Here is a 16,067-nt window from a genome sequence, read left to right on the forward strand (position 1 = left end):
TGTGCAGCAGAATTTTAGGTATTCTTGAGGTTACAGGGATGTTGAATGTGGGAGGCTGACTGGCAGTGAGTTTGGATAGTTACGTCTAGAGGTAACACAGGAATAGATGAGAGGTTCAGCAGATGAGCTGAAACAAAGGTGTCACTGTCAGTCATTGTCACTGAAGTGGAAATAAGTGGTTTTTGTGCAGGGCTCTGCAGTTACCCTCACCCCACCTCAGGAATTCAGCTGTTTGTGAATTTGTGGATCAAGTCTGTAATAAGATCAGGAACCAAGTGCTCGCCATGACTCAAACTGGGTGTCACTGAGCAGGTTACTGCTGAGTAAGTGCTGCTTAATAGTGCTGTTGACAACACCTTCCATCACTTTACTGATGATAGAGAGTAGACTGCTTGAGGGGAAATTGGTCGGGTTGGATTTGCTGTGTTTTTGTGCTGAACAGACCTGGGCAGTTTTCCAAATTGTCAATAGATGCCAGCGCTGTAGCAGGACTGAAACAGTTTGGCTTGGCACTAGCAAGCTCTAGAGCACTAGTCATCGGTACTATTGCCAGAGTGTTGCCAGGGTCTGTAACCGTTCATTCATTTATTAATATTATTTGAAATGAATCAAATTGGATGAAAACTCACATCTCTGATGTCGGGGACCTCTGGAGAAGGTGAGATGGATCATTCAATTGGCATTTTTGGCTGAAATTTGCTGCAGTCTTATCTTTTGCGTGGATAGGTTGGGCTCCTCTGTCAGTAAAGATGGGGATTTTTGGCATGCTTCCTCCAGTGACTTGTTTAATTGTCCATCACCATTCTCAACTGGGTGTGACAGAACTGCAGAGCTTACATCTGATCTATTGGTTAGGGGTGGCTCAGCTCTAACTCTTGCTGCTTATGCTATTTGGCATGCAGATAGTCCTGTTTGGTAGTTTTATGAGGTTGGCACCTTATTTTTAGGTATACCTGGTGCTGTTCTTGGCATGCCCTCCGATAGTATCCATTCAACCAGTGTTGATCCCTTGGATCAATGCTAATGGTTGACTGTAGGATATGCCAAGCCACGAGGTTACAGACTGTGCTGGATTAAGTTCTGCTGTTGATGTCCCACAAAGCCTCATAGATATCTGGTTTTGAGTTCCTGTGTCTGTTCCAAGTCTGTCTCTTTCAGCTGAAGTTCGTGCCACCCAACGCAATGGTGGGTATTGTATCAGTGATAATGGGAACTGCAGATGCTGGAGAATCCAAGATAATAAAATGTGAGCCTGGATGAACACAGCAGGGCCAGCAGCATCTCCTCTGATGAAGGGTCTAGGCCTGAAAAGTCAGCCTTTGTGCTCCTGAGATGCTGCTGGCCCTGTTGTGTTCATCCAGCCTCACATTTTATTATCATGCAATGGGGGTATTCTCAAGTTTAAGATGAGGCTTTGTCTCCACAGGACTATGCGGTGGTCGCTCTTATCAATCCTGTCACGGACAGATGCATCTGCAACTGGGAAATTTGTGACGATGAGACCAGCTATGTTTTTCCCTTCTGTTTGTTGTGGCAGCACCTGCTGCGGTCCCAGCCAGGCAGCTTTTTCCTTTGGGACCTGTCCAGCTTGATTGGTAATCCTGCTGCAAACTACTCCTGATGGTGGACACGGAGTACATTTAGTGCCGTTTGCACTCTCAGTGCTTCCTCCAAGTGCTGTTCAACATGGAGTTTTTTTTTCCAATTAAAATTCACTCTTGGGATATGGAAATCATCAGCTGGACCAGTGTTTATTGCCCAGAAGGCAGTTAACAGTCAACCGCATTGCTGTGGGTTTGGAGTCACATGTATTGCAGACCAGGTAAGGATGGCAGATTTCCTTCCCAAAAGGATGCAAATGAACCAGATGAGTCTTCCCTGATAATCAGCAATGGTTTCATGGTCATCATTAGACTCGTAATTCCAGATAATTACTTAATTCAGGTTTCACCATCTGCCATGGCAGGATTCGAACCCAGGTCCGCAGAATGCTATCTGGGTCTCTGGGTTAATAATCTAGCAAGAATACTGCTGCCAATTTATCAACCGAGGAAGGATGATACATGGTAACGAGCAGGAGCCATGAGACTTCCAGGCGTCGATGTCGAGTACTCTCAGGACAAATAATCCGGCCAGAATAGCACTGTGCTGCCACGATAATAAAATGTGAGGCTGGATGAACACAGCAGGCCAAGCAGCATCTCAGGAGCACAAAAGCTGACGTTTCGGGCCTAGACCCTTCATCAGAGGGGTCTAGGCCCGAAACGTCAGCTTTTGTGCTCCTGAGATGCTGCTTGGCCTGCTGTGTTCATCCAGCCTCACATTTTATTATCTTGGAATCTCCAGCATCTGCAGTTCCCATTATCTCTGATACTATTTTAACCTCACTGCGAAGCCTCTTCCAGAGATGCCTAACCTGAAGAAGTTACCCTCCTCCCTCCGGACCAACCTCAGGGAATCTCTCTCCCATGCTCTGATGAAGGGTCTAGGCCCGAAACGTCAGCTTTTGTGCTCCTGAGATGCTGCTTGGCCTGCTGTGTTCATCCAGCCTCACATTTTATTATCTTGGAATCTCCAGCATCTGCAGTTCCCATTATCACTGTGCTGCCACGTCTGCCGGGTCTGTCCTGCTCGTGGGACAGGCCTTCACTGAGGACAGTGGTGATGTGTCGTTGTCTGTAAGGTTAGTTTCCATGAGTCTGACGCTATTTCTTGTCTAGACTTTGAGTCACCTCTCCAAGTTTTGCCGCTAGCCCCCAGATATGAGTAAAGAGGAGTTTGTGGGGTCGATAGGACTAATTCTGCAGGTGTCTTTCCTCTTGCTTTGGTAGATGCCAAGTGGGACACCCAGCTTCATACCTTTGTTGAGATTTTGCAACTGAGTGGCTTGGTTGGCAAATTTCTTTCCCTGAAGGACATCAGATTTTTTTGTTTTTGTCTTCTGCCATTAGCAACGGTTCCATGGCAACCAGCTGATTCGTAATTCCAGTCTCTTTTAAATTGAATTCAAATTCCACCATTTGATGCGATGGGATTCGACCCAGACTTCTGTTGTACATTTTAATATTCTAGATAAAAGCTAATATCACGAATGCAGGCTTCGTTTCTTTGCAAAACGCTGTCCATCATCCTGCCTCCTCCATCCTCCCCTCCAACAGCAATGAGGGAGACACATGGAGTTTCTCTGTCACGAAGATTGAGGCAATCCAATCAGCTGCCTCTGCTGCTTCCCTCTCTTCCACAAGCCCACCAAACCAAATTGCCTGGCACGTTGCTCCTCGTTTTAGGCTTAAACTTGCATCTTTGTCCAGTCTCATGTCAAGCCTTATCAGAACTTGTCCTGCCTATTCCCTCCCCACCTCTCTCTCTCTTCTCCCCCCCCCCTCCCCCCCCCTCTCTCCCCCCCCCCCTCTCTCTCTCCCCCCCCTCTCTCTCTTCCCCCCCCTCTCTCTCTTCCCCCCCCTCTCTCTCTTTCCCCCCCCTCTCTCTCTTCCCCCCCCTCTCTCTCTTCCCCCCCCTCTCTCTCTTCCCCCCCCTCTCTCTCTTCCCCCCCCTCTCTCTCTTCCCCCCCCTCTCTCTCTTCCCCCCCCTCTCTCTCTTCCCCCCCCTCTCTCTCTTCCCCCCCCTCTCTCTCTTCCCCCCCCTCTCTCTCTTCCCCCCCCTCTCTCTCTTCCCCCCCCTCTCTCTCTTCCCCCCCCTCTCTCTCTTCCCCCCCCTCTCTCTCTTCCCCCCCCTCTCTCTCTTCCCCCCCCTCTCTCTCTTCCCCCCCCTCTCTCTCTTCCCCCCCCTCTCTCTCTTCCCCCCCCTCTCTCTCTTCCCCCCCCTCTCTCTCTTCCCCCCCCTCTCTCTCTTCCCCCCCCTCTCTCTCTTCCCCCCCCTCTCTCTCTTCCCCCCCCTCTCTCTCTTCCCCCCCCTCTCTCTCTTCCCCCCCCTCTCTCTCTTCCCCCCCCTCTCTCTCTTCCCCCCCCTCTCTCTCTTCCCCCCCCTCTCTCTCTTCCCCCCCCTCTCTCTCTTCCCCCCCCTCTCTCTCTTCCCCCCCCTCTCTCTCTTCCCCCCCCTCTCTCTCTTCCCCCCCCTCTCTCTCTTCCCCCCCCTCTCTCTCTTCCCCCCCCTCTCTCTCTTCCCCCCCCTCTCTCTCTTCCCCCCCCTCTCTCTCTTTCCCCCCCCTCTCTCTCTTTCCCCCCCTCTCTCTCTTTCCCCCCCTCTCTCTCTTTCCCCCCCTCTCTCTCTTCCTTCCCCCTCTCTCTCTTCCTTCCCCCTCTCTCTCTTCCTTCCCCCTCTCTCTCTTCCTTCCCCCTCTCTCTCTTCCTTCCCCCTCTCTCTCTTCCTTCCCCCTCTCTCTCTTCCTTCCCCCTCTCTCTGTTCCTTCCCCCTCTCTCTGTTCCTTCCCCCTCTCTCTCTTCCTTCCCCCTCTCTCTGTTCCTTCCCCCTCTCTCTCTTCCTTCCCCCTCTCTCTGTTCCTTCCCCCTCTCTCTGTTCCTTCCCCCTCTCTCTGTTCCTTCCCCCTCTCTCTGTTCCTTCCCCCTCTCTCTGTTCCTTCCCCCTCTCTCTGTTCCTTCCCCCTCTCTCTGTTCCTTCCCCCTCCCCCCGTCTCTCTCTCTCCCTTCCCCCTCCCCCCGTCTCTCTCTCTCCCTTCCCCCTCCCCCCGTCTCTCTCTCTCCCTTCCCCCTCCCCCCGTCTCTCTCTCTCCCTTCCCCCTCCCCCCGTCTCTCTCTCTCCCTTCCCCCTCCCCCCGTCTCTCTCTCTCCCTTCCCCCTCCCCCCGTCTCTCTCTCTCCCTTCCCCCTCCCCCCGTCTCTCTCTCTCCCTTCCCCCTCCCCCCGTCTCTCTCTCTCCCTTCCCCCTCCCCCCGTCTCTCTCTCTCCCTTCCCCCTCCCCCCGTCTCTCTCTCTCCCTTCCCCCTCCCCCCGTCTCTCTCTCTCCCTTCCCCCTCCCCCCGTCTCTCTCTCTCCCTTCCCCCTCCCCCCGTCTCTCTCTCTCCCTTCCCCCTCCCCCCGTCTCTCTCTCTCCCTTCCCCCTCCCCCCGTCTCTCTCTCTCCCTTCCCCCTCCCCCCGTCTCTCTCTCTCCCTTCCCCCTCCCCCCGTCTCTCTCTCTCCCTTCCCCCTCCCCCCGTCTCTCTCTCTCCCTTCCCCCTCCCCCCGTCTCTCTCTCTCCCTTCCCCCTCCCCCCGTCTCTCTCTCTCCCTTCCCCCTCCCCCCGTCTCTCTCTCTCCCTTCCCCCTCCCCCCGTCTCTCTCTCTCCCTTCCCCTCCTCTCAATCACATGTCAGAAATTTCAATCTCTAAAATGCTCCTTCTCTCCACCTCACTCCAGCTCATTTGTGACCGAAACCCCTCACCCATGCCTGTGTTGCCTTCAACTTGACGATTCCAAAAGAGAACCCTCTATTGTTTGTCTGATCCGGAATCTGATCCCACGATGGGAAATATCACCTCAGCATTTATCCTGTAAACCCACTTAAGAATCCTATATTTTTAATTAGCTCGTCTCTCCATCTTCAATAATCTAAATAGTAGATTCCAGGCCTGTTTAGTCTTAGCTTAAATGATAGTCCCTCCAAACCACTGATCATGCTCGTCCATCTTCTCTGAAATGCCTCCAGTGAAGTGATGTACTTGCTCGAATAAGTGGAACAAAAAAGCTGCTCGCATTCCTCCAGATGTTGTCTTGCCAGCAATTTTTACATTTGTCCTAAGACTTGTATTCCAAACTCTTATACTACAAACACCTTGACATAAGGGATAACATCCCATTACCCTCCCGGATTACCTGTTGCAACTATGTGCTCGCTTTGTGTTTCCTGCACAATTATTCCTGAGTCCCGTTGTGTTACAGTTTTCCACAGATTTTACCTTTTAAATAACACTGTATTCTTTGGTTGTCTCCTCAAATGAACAACTTCACATTTTCCCACATTTGTACTCCATTTGCCAACTTGTCGCCCATTATCAATATCTCTCCATAAACTGCAACCCTCGTGGAACCTGACTGTTATCCCCTTTTTTTATGAGATCCTCCCTCATTCTTTTTGTTGGGAGCACTGGGCAACATGGCGCATATGTAATTGCTATCTTTTTAAGGGGCATTCTTTCGAATGACCAGAAGCTTACTGTCCATTGCTCAGAATCGAGACAACTTGTCCATCAAGCTGCACCAGCTTTTCCGGCCCAATATCTCATTGTGGCAATGCAGCAGCACAGAAGGAAAGAAAGGAAGCGAATCCTGCTGCCTGCATCTCAATAACTCTCGGGCATTCTTTGCCATGTGTCAAAGACCTGCTGATCTGTTTAGTGACATGAAGCCCCAAGGTGGACACTCCTAGAAACCCAAATAGATTTCCCCCTGAATCAACTGCTGAACCCCACAAGGGATAATGTGTAGCAGGAACAATGCACAGTTATCCTCGGCCAGGAGGAGGGGATGTTGTGAATTTCTAACCGGACTGACTGATGGATTTATGAATTTGCGTTGCAGTATATTACAAGTGGACTTTCAGGTGGGAATCTCAATAATTGTAACACCAAACTCTGACAGAATTACTCAATTCATCAGGACCTGGATATTCGCATTATGTGAGTATTGTGTTCCTGCTCATTTCCCATTTGCCACGTAAAATTTCTCTTTTAAATCACCCCATTCTCTCAATAGATCATCCCTTAAACTTTCAATATATGTCCTGTAATCATTTGTCTGGTCAGTTGATGAGTGGGTGTACGTTTTATCATCGTAATGTAAATCTCTTGTAAACATCTGTCAAAGGTTCCCTCAAAATACTTTGTTACAAGGAGAATAATCTCAGTTTCCCCAAACACCTGATCCCCCAATGACTGACTGTTTGTTTGCTGTCGATAAGGCACTCATCCGGCTTGTGTTGAAACATTTTCCACTTCCCTGCATCAGTGCAGCCCTGATAATGTGAACGAAAGTGAACATCCTCCAGATGAAGCACTGTGTCAGAGTGGTGTGCAATCCACCACATTCAACGTTCCCCTCTACACCACCGAGGCAAAGTGGCATCATTGTGCCAAAGGTAAAGTCACTGCAGTCCTACCTGACCATCGGGCTGGTTTAACCTGAAGATTACCACACCCCAGGTAAGGGGAGAAGTTGAGAAGGAGAGCTCATCTATTGGAGATGGATATTCTCAATATGTACCAGCAATGCCCAAGTCACATGAAAGAATAATGTTTTTAAAAAAAAGCCCTAACCATGCAACTAAAAACCCTCTCGCTACAAACCATTCTGTTAAATCTCCTCCGCCCCCTATCAGGGACCCTCCCGTCCTTCACAGTGTGTGGGGGATCTTTGGTTTGCACAGACTCAGCTCGTCTCTGCTCCTGTCTGTGATGTCATCATTCTGTGACAATGGCACTGAACCTCACTGTCTGTGAGGGTGGTGGGCACAGCGATCCTCATAGCGTTTAAGGCATATTTAGATGCCCACTTGTGATGCCAACGCAGAGAAGTCTAAGGGCCAAGTGCTGGAAAATTAGATTAGAATAGTTAGGTTGTGGTTTTTAACTGGCACAGGCTGGATGGGCCACAAAGCCTTTTTCTGGACTGTAGACCTCCGAGGCAGTTCACGTAGAAAGATGCCCAGCAATATTTCAAGCCATTTCAGAAAATGAGATATTAGAATGAATGACTCATGATTGCTCAGTGTTTTCTGGAGAAAAGTGAGGTACAAAGATGAAGTGGTTTACCAGGAAATTCTGGAGCTTGAATCCCAGGAAATTGCAAGTGCCACCATCAAGTGGAGGAATAAAAATGGGGCATCATCATTAGGACTGTATTCGAGGAAGGGACATATTGAGATTTGTGAGGCTGGAGAATATTAGAGACAGGAAGGTTTCTGAGACTGGAGAAGATTTCAAAAGTCGGGAAAAGTGAGGTTGGAGGAGGTTACAGAAATGGTGAGGATTGTGAGGCTGGATTAGATGCCAAACAAAGGGAGGTTTGTGAGGGTGAAGACAATTACAGCGCTGAGGAAGTTTATATGGGCTGGAGGAATTTACAGAGACAGGAGGGTGTTGAACAAAGAACGAAGAAAATTACAGCACAGGAACAGGCCTTTCAGCCCTCTAAGCCTGTGCCAATCCAGATCCTCTATCCGAACCTGTCACCTATTTTCCAATGATCTGTATCCCTCTGCTCCCTGCCCATTCGTGTATCTGTCTAGAGACATCTTAAATGACGCGGTCGTGCCCACCTCTACCACCTTCGCTGGCAATGTGTTCCAGGCACACTCCACCTGCTGTGTAAAGAATTTACCACACATATCCCCCTTAAACTTTCCCCTCTCACCTTGAAACTGGAGGAGATTAGAGGTGAGGTTTGTGAGACTGGAGGAATCTACAGAGATGGTGAGAGTTTTGAGGCTAGAGAGGGATTCCAACGATAGGCAGGTCGTGAGGCTGGAGAGGGATTTCAGCAATGTGGAGGGTGGTGAGGCTCGAGGTGATGGCTGCAGTAGTGCAAGGAGTGAGGCATGAGGGTCATTCTCATGATAGGGAGGGTGGTGAGGTTTGCGATATGATTCCTGCAATAGAGAGGGTGGTGAGGCCTCAGGGCAGGTTATCGTCTTAAACAGCACAGTGGAGTACACAGCACATGGAGTGCAGCAGTTACAGGAAGTGGTTCAACAACACTTTCTCCAAATCAAATAAAAATGGGCAATCAATATTAGTCTGTGCAGCAAAGGCCACATCCCATAAGTAGACTAAAATTATGGGTTTCTGGTTGGAGAGAGCTGGAAGAAGCTGAGATAATTCTCCTTGGGGCTAATTAGCAATGATTTTGTTGAGTTGTAGATTTGTTTCCAGGATATTAGTTTGCAGAGAGAGAAAAATTATTAACAGCGTCAACGTTGGTAACCACAGAATACAACACTCAGATAATTGGCAAATAATGCAGGGTGAAAATGTGAAGATTACTTGACTCAGCAAGTTCCCAGGATCTGGAACAGTCTGAATGGCAGCTGGATGCAGATTTAGCAGTTCTGATCAAAAGAGAGTTGGGATTAACTTTTAAGGCATGATCAAGAGGGCGTTGGACAAATGGCAGGGGAATTGGGTCAGATTTGCAGCACCTCTGGAATGAGAGTGAAGCCTTTGACAGGGTTCCACATGGTAGACTGATGAGTAAAGTTAGATCATGTGATTCACAAAGAGCTTGTTAATTGGAAGCAAAATTGGCTGAGTTGTAGGAGAGACCGTGGTGCTGGAGGATTTTTCAGAGTGGAGTTCTGTGACCAGCTGTGTTCCACAGCAATTGGTACAGGGTCCACTTCTTTGTTTCTCGTTAACATAAATGATTTGGAAGAGAATTTAAGGGACAAAATTAATAAGTTTGCAGATGATGCTAGAAATGGTGTTTATAGTGGTTAGTGAAGGTTATCTAAGATGACAGCAAGATCTTGATCAATTGGCTCAATGGGTTGAGGAGTAGAGGATGAAGTTCAATTTGAATAAATGTGAGATATTGTATTTTGGTAAAATGAACAAGTGTAGGATGTACACAATTGATGGTTGCACCCAGGATAGTGTTGTGGAACAGAGTAATGCGGAGATTCAGGTACATACTACTTTTGAAGTTTATGGAGACAGGTAGACAGGGTGGTTAATAAGTTGTATTAAAATAGACTGCCAAAGCTAGGACTTTTCTCACCGGGGCATAGGAGGTTAAAGGGTGACCTTACAGAGGTTTTTAAAATCATGAGGGCACAGATTATGTTGCTATTAAGGGCTTTTTTCCCGAGGGTTGGGCGATTTCAAGACAAGGGGACACTGTAAGATGAGAGGAGAAAGACATCTTTTAAAAAAAGACAAGAGGCTGAGATAGTAAATAAATATTTCACATGACTATTGACTGCAGAGAAGGATATGGAAGCTAGAGAGCTTGGAGACATAAATAATGAGTCGTGAAAAGTGTCCATATTACAGAGGTCTAGGTGCTGTACGTCTTAAACTGCATAAAGGTGGATCGGTCCCTGGCACCTGACCACAAATAGAGAGGGTGGTGAGGCTTCAGGGCATTTCCCTTTTGATGTCCTGGAACATGTACTACCGCTGGGTCCCTTGCTGAGATATTTGCATCACTGATAGACACTGGTGAAGTGCCAGAAGGCCGGGTGGCTAATGTGGTGCCATTCTTTAAGGAAAAGCCGGAGGACCATCGACCGTTGAGCCTGATGTCAGTGTTGGGTAAATTGCTGTAGGGGATTCTGAGGGACTGGATTTGCATGTGTTTAGAGAAGCAAAGACTCATTAGGGATAGTCAACATGGCTTTGTGAGTGGGGGTTCCTGTCTCACTAACTTGACTGAGATTTTTGAAGAAGTGATGAAGAAGGCAAAGCAGTGGACATTGTCTACATGGACGTCGGCAAGGCATTCACCAAAGCTCCGCATGACAGACTGGTTGGCAAGATTAGATCAAATGGAATCCAGGGAGAGTTAGCTATTTGAAAAAAAAATTGGCATGAAAGTAGGAGGCAAGATCATGGTTGGGGTTGGGGGTGGGTGTCTATTTTTTCAGTCTGGAGGACTATGAACAGCAGTGTGCTGCAAGGATCGGTGCTAGGTCCACTGCTTTTTGTCATTGATACAAATCATGTGGAATGAATATTGGAGGAATGGTTAGTAAGTGTGCAGATGACGCAAATTGTTGGTGTAGTAAACAGCAAAGAAGTTTGCCTCCAAGTACAATGGGAACTTAATCAGATGGGTCGATGGGCCAAGGAGTGCCAGAAATCAGTTTAGTTTGGATAAATGCGAGATATTGCATTATGGTAATGAAAATTAGGGCAGGGCTTAAACAGTTAATGATGAGGCCCTGGGGACTGTTATGCAACAGAGACTCCTTGGGGTGCGGGTGCACAGTTCCTTGAAGGTGGATTGTAGGTACAGAAGGTAGTGAAGATGATATTTGCTGTGCTGGCATTTATTGGTCAGTGCATTGAGTGTAGGAGTTGGGAGGTCATGCTATAGGTTGAACAAGACATTGATTATGCTGCGTTTGGAATACTGTTCAGTTCTGGTCTCCCTGCTATCGGAATGATGCTGTTAAACTTGGCAGGGTGCAGAAAAGATTTACAAGGATGTTGCAAGAGTTGGAAATTTTGAGCTGCAGGGAGAGGCTGAATACGCTGGGGCTGTTTTCCCTGGAACATTGAAGGCTGAGAGGTGACCTTATAGAAGTTAATAAAATTATGGTGGGCATAGGGTGAGTAGCCAGTTTAAGCTGTGAGGGAAAGTTTTTTTCTAAAAGGGAAAGTGGGTGGTGCCTGTGTAGAATGACCTGCTAGAGGAACTGGTGGAAGCTGGGACAATTATGACATTTAAGAGGCATCTGGATGGGCATGTTTTGAGGAATATAGGTCAAATGCTTGCAAATGGGATTAGATTAATTCGGGATATCTGGTCAGCATGGACAACTGGGACCAAAGGGATTGTTTCGTGGTGTACAACTCTGAATAAGCATTTTTGTTTTCATTTCAGATTTCCACAATTTTACTTCTGCACTGTTCTTAGTCTTTCGATCCCTCTGAAAGACTGAGTTACAGATCTATACAAAACCTGTCCTTCCTCCCTGGCTCTCCCACCTCTCTTTCAGGAGTTTTGTGCAAACACTGACTGGATCCCTTACCTGGAGGATATTTATTTATGAATTTGTTCTAATGATAATCCAGCATATTCCCCAAGTATCACTCCACAAATGTCCAGAGGATTTCTCAGTTTCACAGTCTGTGTGTTCTTCTGGTTCCTCGCTCACTGCACTCGCTTTCTGTTTGAAAGCTTAGTCTACAGTTGGAGAATTCAAACAGGAACACATCCAGATCTGACAGTCACTTTGTTTATCACAACTCAACTACCTCAGGATTTTGAACACTGAAGGAAAAAGCAACTCTCACAGTGGGGAGAAATGCACATGATCTGTGAAGATTCATCTGAAATGTCCTTCCACCAGCTCAGTGACACTGGGGAGAGACCATTCACCTGCTCTAAATGTGGGAAAGCATTCACTTAGTCATCCAAACTGTTAACACACTAGTGAGTTCACAAAGAAGCACAGTTGAAGGATTTTGCTGTCACTCTCACTATCAAATGAACCATGGTTTTGGGCTGTTTGTACTGATGTTACTGATCCCTGCTCAATTAAAGGTACTGGTATTGTGGATAAAATGTTAATATCAATTGTGTATCTGTAAGGTGGAGCTTGGAAATAGTCACGTTGTCATGACACATCGACACATTCACACTGACAAAAGACTATCCACCCGCACGGTGTGTGAAAAGGGATTTCCTGGTTCATCAGGACTGGTTAACTTGCAGCAAATTTCTGAGTAACTGTTAAGTTGGTTTTTGATTCTGCTGTAAGCTATATCCAAACCATGTTTTTTGGGCTTGTTCCTGGAGACCATAGGATCCTTCCGGTGTGGAAGCAGACCACTTAGCCCATCAAGTCCACACTGAACTTATGAAGAGTGTCTTACCCATACCCTGCCTGCGTGGGTTTCCTCCAGGTGCTCCAGTTTCCTTCCACAGTCCAAAAAATATGCAAATTGTGTAGATTGACTGTGCTAAATTGCTCATAGTGTCACGTGTGCAAAATGCAAGGACAGAGTAGGGTGTGAGACTGGGTGGGATGTTCTTTGGAGGGTTTGTGTGGACTCAATGGACTGAATGGCCGTTTTCCACGCTGTAGGAATTCTATGCTGATCTCGATGGCCCTTTATTTGTTAGTTATGCCTGGTCAATATGTCTGTACACCTTTACAATTACAGATTCTATTGCTCTCCACAGACTTGTTTCAAATTTTAATAGATATTTGTTTATTGGAAACAATGCAATCTTTCCTTTTTGATTTCTATCCACAAAATGAAAGATTTAAGTCGAAACAAAAGATTGGGATGTGTCCTGTACTATAATCCCTGATTGCATTTTCCCAATCAGCTATGAAACCTGGTGACCATTGTGACCGTCTGGGGGAAATGCAGTCTCCTCAGATCCTTACCGGTTGTCCATAGCAGTGATGGATCTCATGATGAATACATATACACTAGATATCACACAATGTCTTGGTTTATTTTCTATTTATTCTTCTGTCCATTACTCCGCAGAGACTGAGATAACGGTCTGGGGACCTAGGTTTGAAACCCACCATTCCAGATGGTAGAATTTGAGTTTAAACAAAAAAATCTGAAATAAGAATCTAATGATGACTGTAAATCCGTTTTCATTGTTGGAAAAACCTATGTCTTTTAGGGAAGGAAACTGCCACTCTTATCCAGGGATATCAAGATCCCATGAATGAATTTTTAAAAATTAATTTATAAAAAAACTCCTGCAAATACGTTTATCTCTGTCTTAATTTATTTGACAACCGACAGTTCAAACTGGTTGATGGTCACTTTCACTTTTGATAAAGTTGTGGCCTTTTCATGGTTGAAACAAAAAAAAAATGCACGAATGGAACCACAGTTGTTCTCGTAGGAACAATGCATGCTTTGATGTGTTTGGAAAAAAAACCTCATCTCACTTATGAGCCAGATATCAAAGTTGACCAGATCCTGAAGCTGTGTACCATGGAAGTGAAATTCTTCACCGTCTTATCCACTTGTGTTGCTATTTCAGGGAGCTATGGACTTGAACGTCCCGAACACCTTGAGAATTTCATCAAACTGACCCCCCATGGCAGGAATAGACAGGGCCAGCTTGGATTGATGATCATAATTCAGGCTCAACAAATCTACTGGAGCATTTTGAGAATGTAATTAGTGGTGAGTGTGGCCACCTCTCTGTACTGTAGTGATACAGATCCCCTGATCCTGTTTGCCCCAAATGGCTGATATTGAATGATTCCTTGGACATGCTGTGTCAGGATCTCCTGACTGAATCTTGTCTCACTTGCCCTGACTGAGAACTGTTTCCCTGAGACTTTGCGACGTGACCATTTGGTCGAAACATGAGTTTGTTGACACAGCTGCTGACCAGCCCTTGACTGACTGCTGGTAATAACAATGCTAAGCTGCCTGGTTTATGCCTGTGATAAACACCAGGCAAGACAGGAGCACCGTGAGACATTAGGTTCTAGTTGAGACGTCAAAGTGCAAAAATGCCATGCAAAGGCAGAGATACTGTGGCAGAACACATCTCAGGTGCTGAAAAACTTGTAGAGTTCTGACAGCAAGAATATACTTTGTGGACAGGCAATTCTGCATCTTGATGTAGCATTTTTATTTAACTTCTGGCTCACTTTGCCGATTTGAAAATATCTCTTGGTCTGGCTAATGTAAGAAGTGGTAATCTGATTAAACTCACAGGCCTTGACTTGTGAAAAATGAAGCAGTCACATGCACACTTGTTTGATTGGTTGCTGTTGTACTCAAATGAAAAATGTGCGTTTGTATACACCATATCGTTTCCTGGCTCAGTGTTTCCAAAATCTCTAGTTCAATACATCTCAAGTCATCGTCATCGGAGTCAAAACGAGTGAATACTTCGATAGCTTCATTTTTTTTGAAATTCTGAAATGCTATTTGTAATGAGGTAGTGTTGGCAGGCTATTTTCTTTTACTTCTGATGCCATGTGTGGATTTTCAGGGATGGTGTTGGTGGGAAGATGCGGCATGTACCAGGGATGAGGCACTAACGTTCACAGCAAGTGCTGAACATGCAGAAAAGGAGAGATTAACAGGTACCTTGGAACAAGCATAGTTGGAGGCAGTTGGGTGAGAGGACTGAGAGAAAGCACTTTGGTGGCAGCACCAGGACACGTGTTTGATTCCAGCCGTGGGTGACTGACTGCCTGTGTGGAGTTTGAACATTCTCCCTGTGTCTGTGGGTTTTCTCAAAGTGCTCCCACAGTCCAAAGATGTGCAGGTTAGGTGGATTAGCCATGTTAAATTGCCTGTAGTGTTTAGGGAGAGGTAGTTCAGGTGGGTGACAGGTTGGGCTGGGATGCTCTGAGGTTTGGTGTGGACTTGTTGGGCTGAAGGGCTGCTATGGTTCCAGAGTGTTGAGCAGATGGTGGAGAATCTGAGATAACAGGCCAAGTAGAACTGAAGGAACAGGAAGTCTGATGTCTCAGGCCGAGACACCCTTCTTAAAGTGTTGATCAGGCTGTTTTTTAAACTTGGTTTACTGAGATTGCACCATTCCTGGAAACACTGCAATACCAGGATGATGCGTGGAGAGGATGGAGCAAGCCCCTGTTGCAATCCCTGCTCTAAAAATCAGTTTAACATAGGGTCCTTAAGTAACGGACATGTCAGATATTAAAGCTGATAAGAACAGATTTTTTTTATTTGAAAAAATATACTTCATTCATAAGATGTACAAAAAATAAAACATATTTATACACCTACCCAATCATGTAAGCTGCTCCTTGTTGCCCCGGGGGGTATGTACACCAACTAAAGGAAAAAAAAAACAAAATAAAGCAAAAGCAAAACAAAAGAAAGAAAAATACCCTGGCAGTCGTCTCCCCGCACAGTACCCGTTAGCCTCCCTGACCAGTTGGGGAAGGCGCCAGCTGGGCCCAGTTATCAGATCGGGCCCTTGTTTCTATTCTGGACGAGGGGTTTCATACGGTTGTCTTTCCCCACCGTGCCTTGGCGGCAGCTGCCCCAAGATTTAGTGTGTCCCTCAGCACATAGTTCTGAACCTTGGAGTGCGCCAGTCTGCAAAACGCGGTCGGGGTCAGTTCTTTCAGCTGGAAGACCAGCAAGTTGTGGGCAGACCAAAGAGAGTCTTTCACCGCATTGATTGTCCTCCAGGCACAGTTGATGTTGGTCTCGGTCTGCGTCCCGGGAAACAGCCCGTAGAGCACGGAGTCCCGTATCTCGGAGCTGCTCGGGACAAACCTCGACAACTACCACTGCATCCCCCGCCAGACCTTCTGCGCAGAGGGACACTCCAGAAGGAGGTGATTGACAGTCTTGTTACCACGCGCCCCCCGACCCCCGCCGCGGCCGCCTCGAGGACAGCGTGCGGTGGCGCAGAAATTCCGGGCATGCATACAGGATCTCACTGGCAGAGGCCCTCTCACCACCAGCCAAGCAATGTCCT

At 47.0% G+C, this 16,067-nt stretch overlaps 1 pseudogene; it reads right to left on the minus strand.

Annotated features, from left to right (window-relative positions):
* Positions 1 to 15,141: 15,141 nt before the first annotated feature.
* LOC132207759 (U2 spliceosomal RNA) lies at positions 15,142 to 15,316 on the minus strand (annotated as a pseudogene).
* Positions 15,317 to 16,067: the final 751 nt, after the last annotated feature.

This window comes from Stegostoma tigrinum, unplaced genomic scaffold, assembly GCF_030684315.1.
Source record: "Stegostoma tigrinum isolate sSteTig4 unplaced genomic scaffold, sSteTig4.hap1 scaffold_148, whole genome shotgun sequence".
In the NCBI taxonomy this organism is placed as follows: Eukaryota; Metazoa; Chordata; class Chondrichthyes; order Orectolobiformes; family Stegostomatidae; genus Stegostoma; species Stegostoma tigrinum.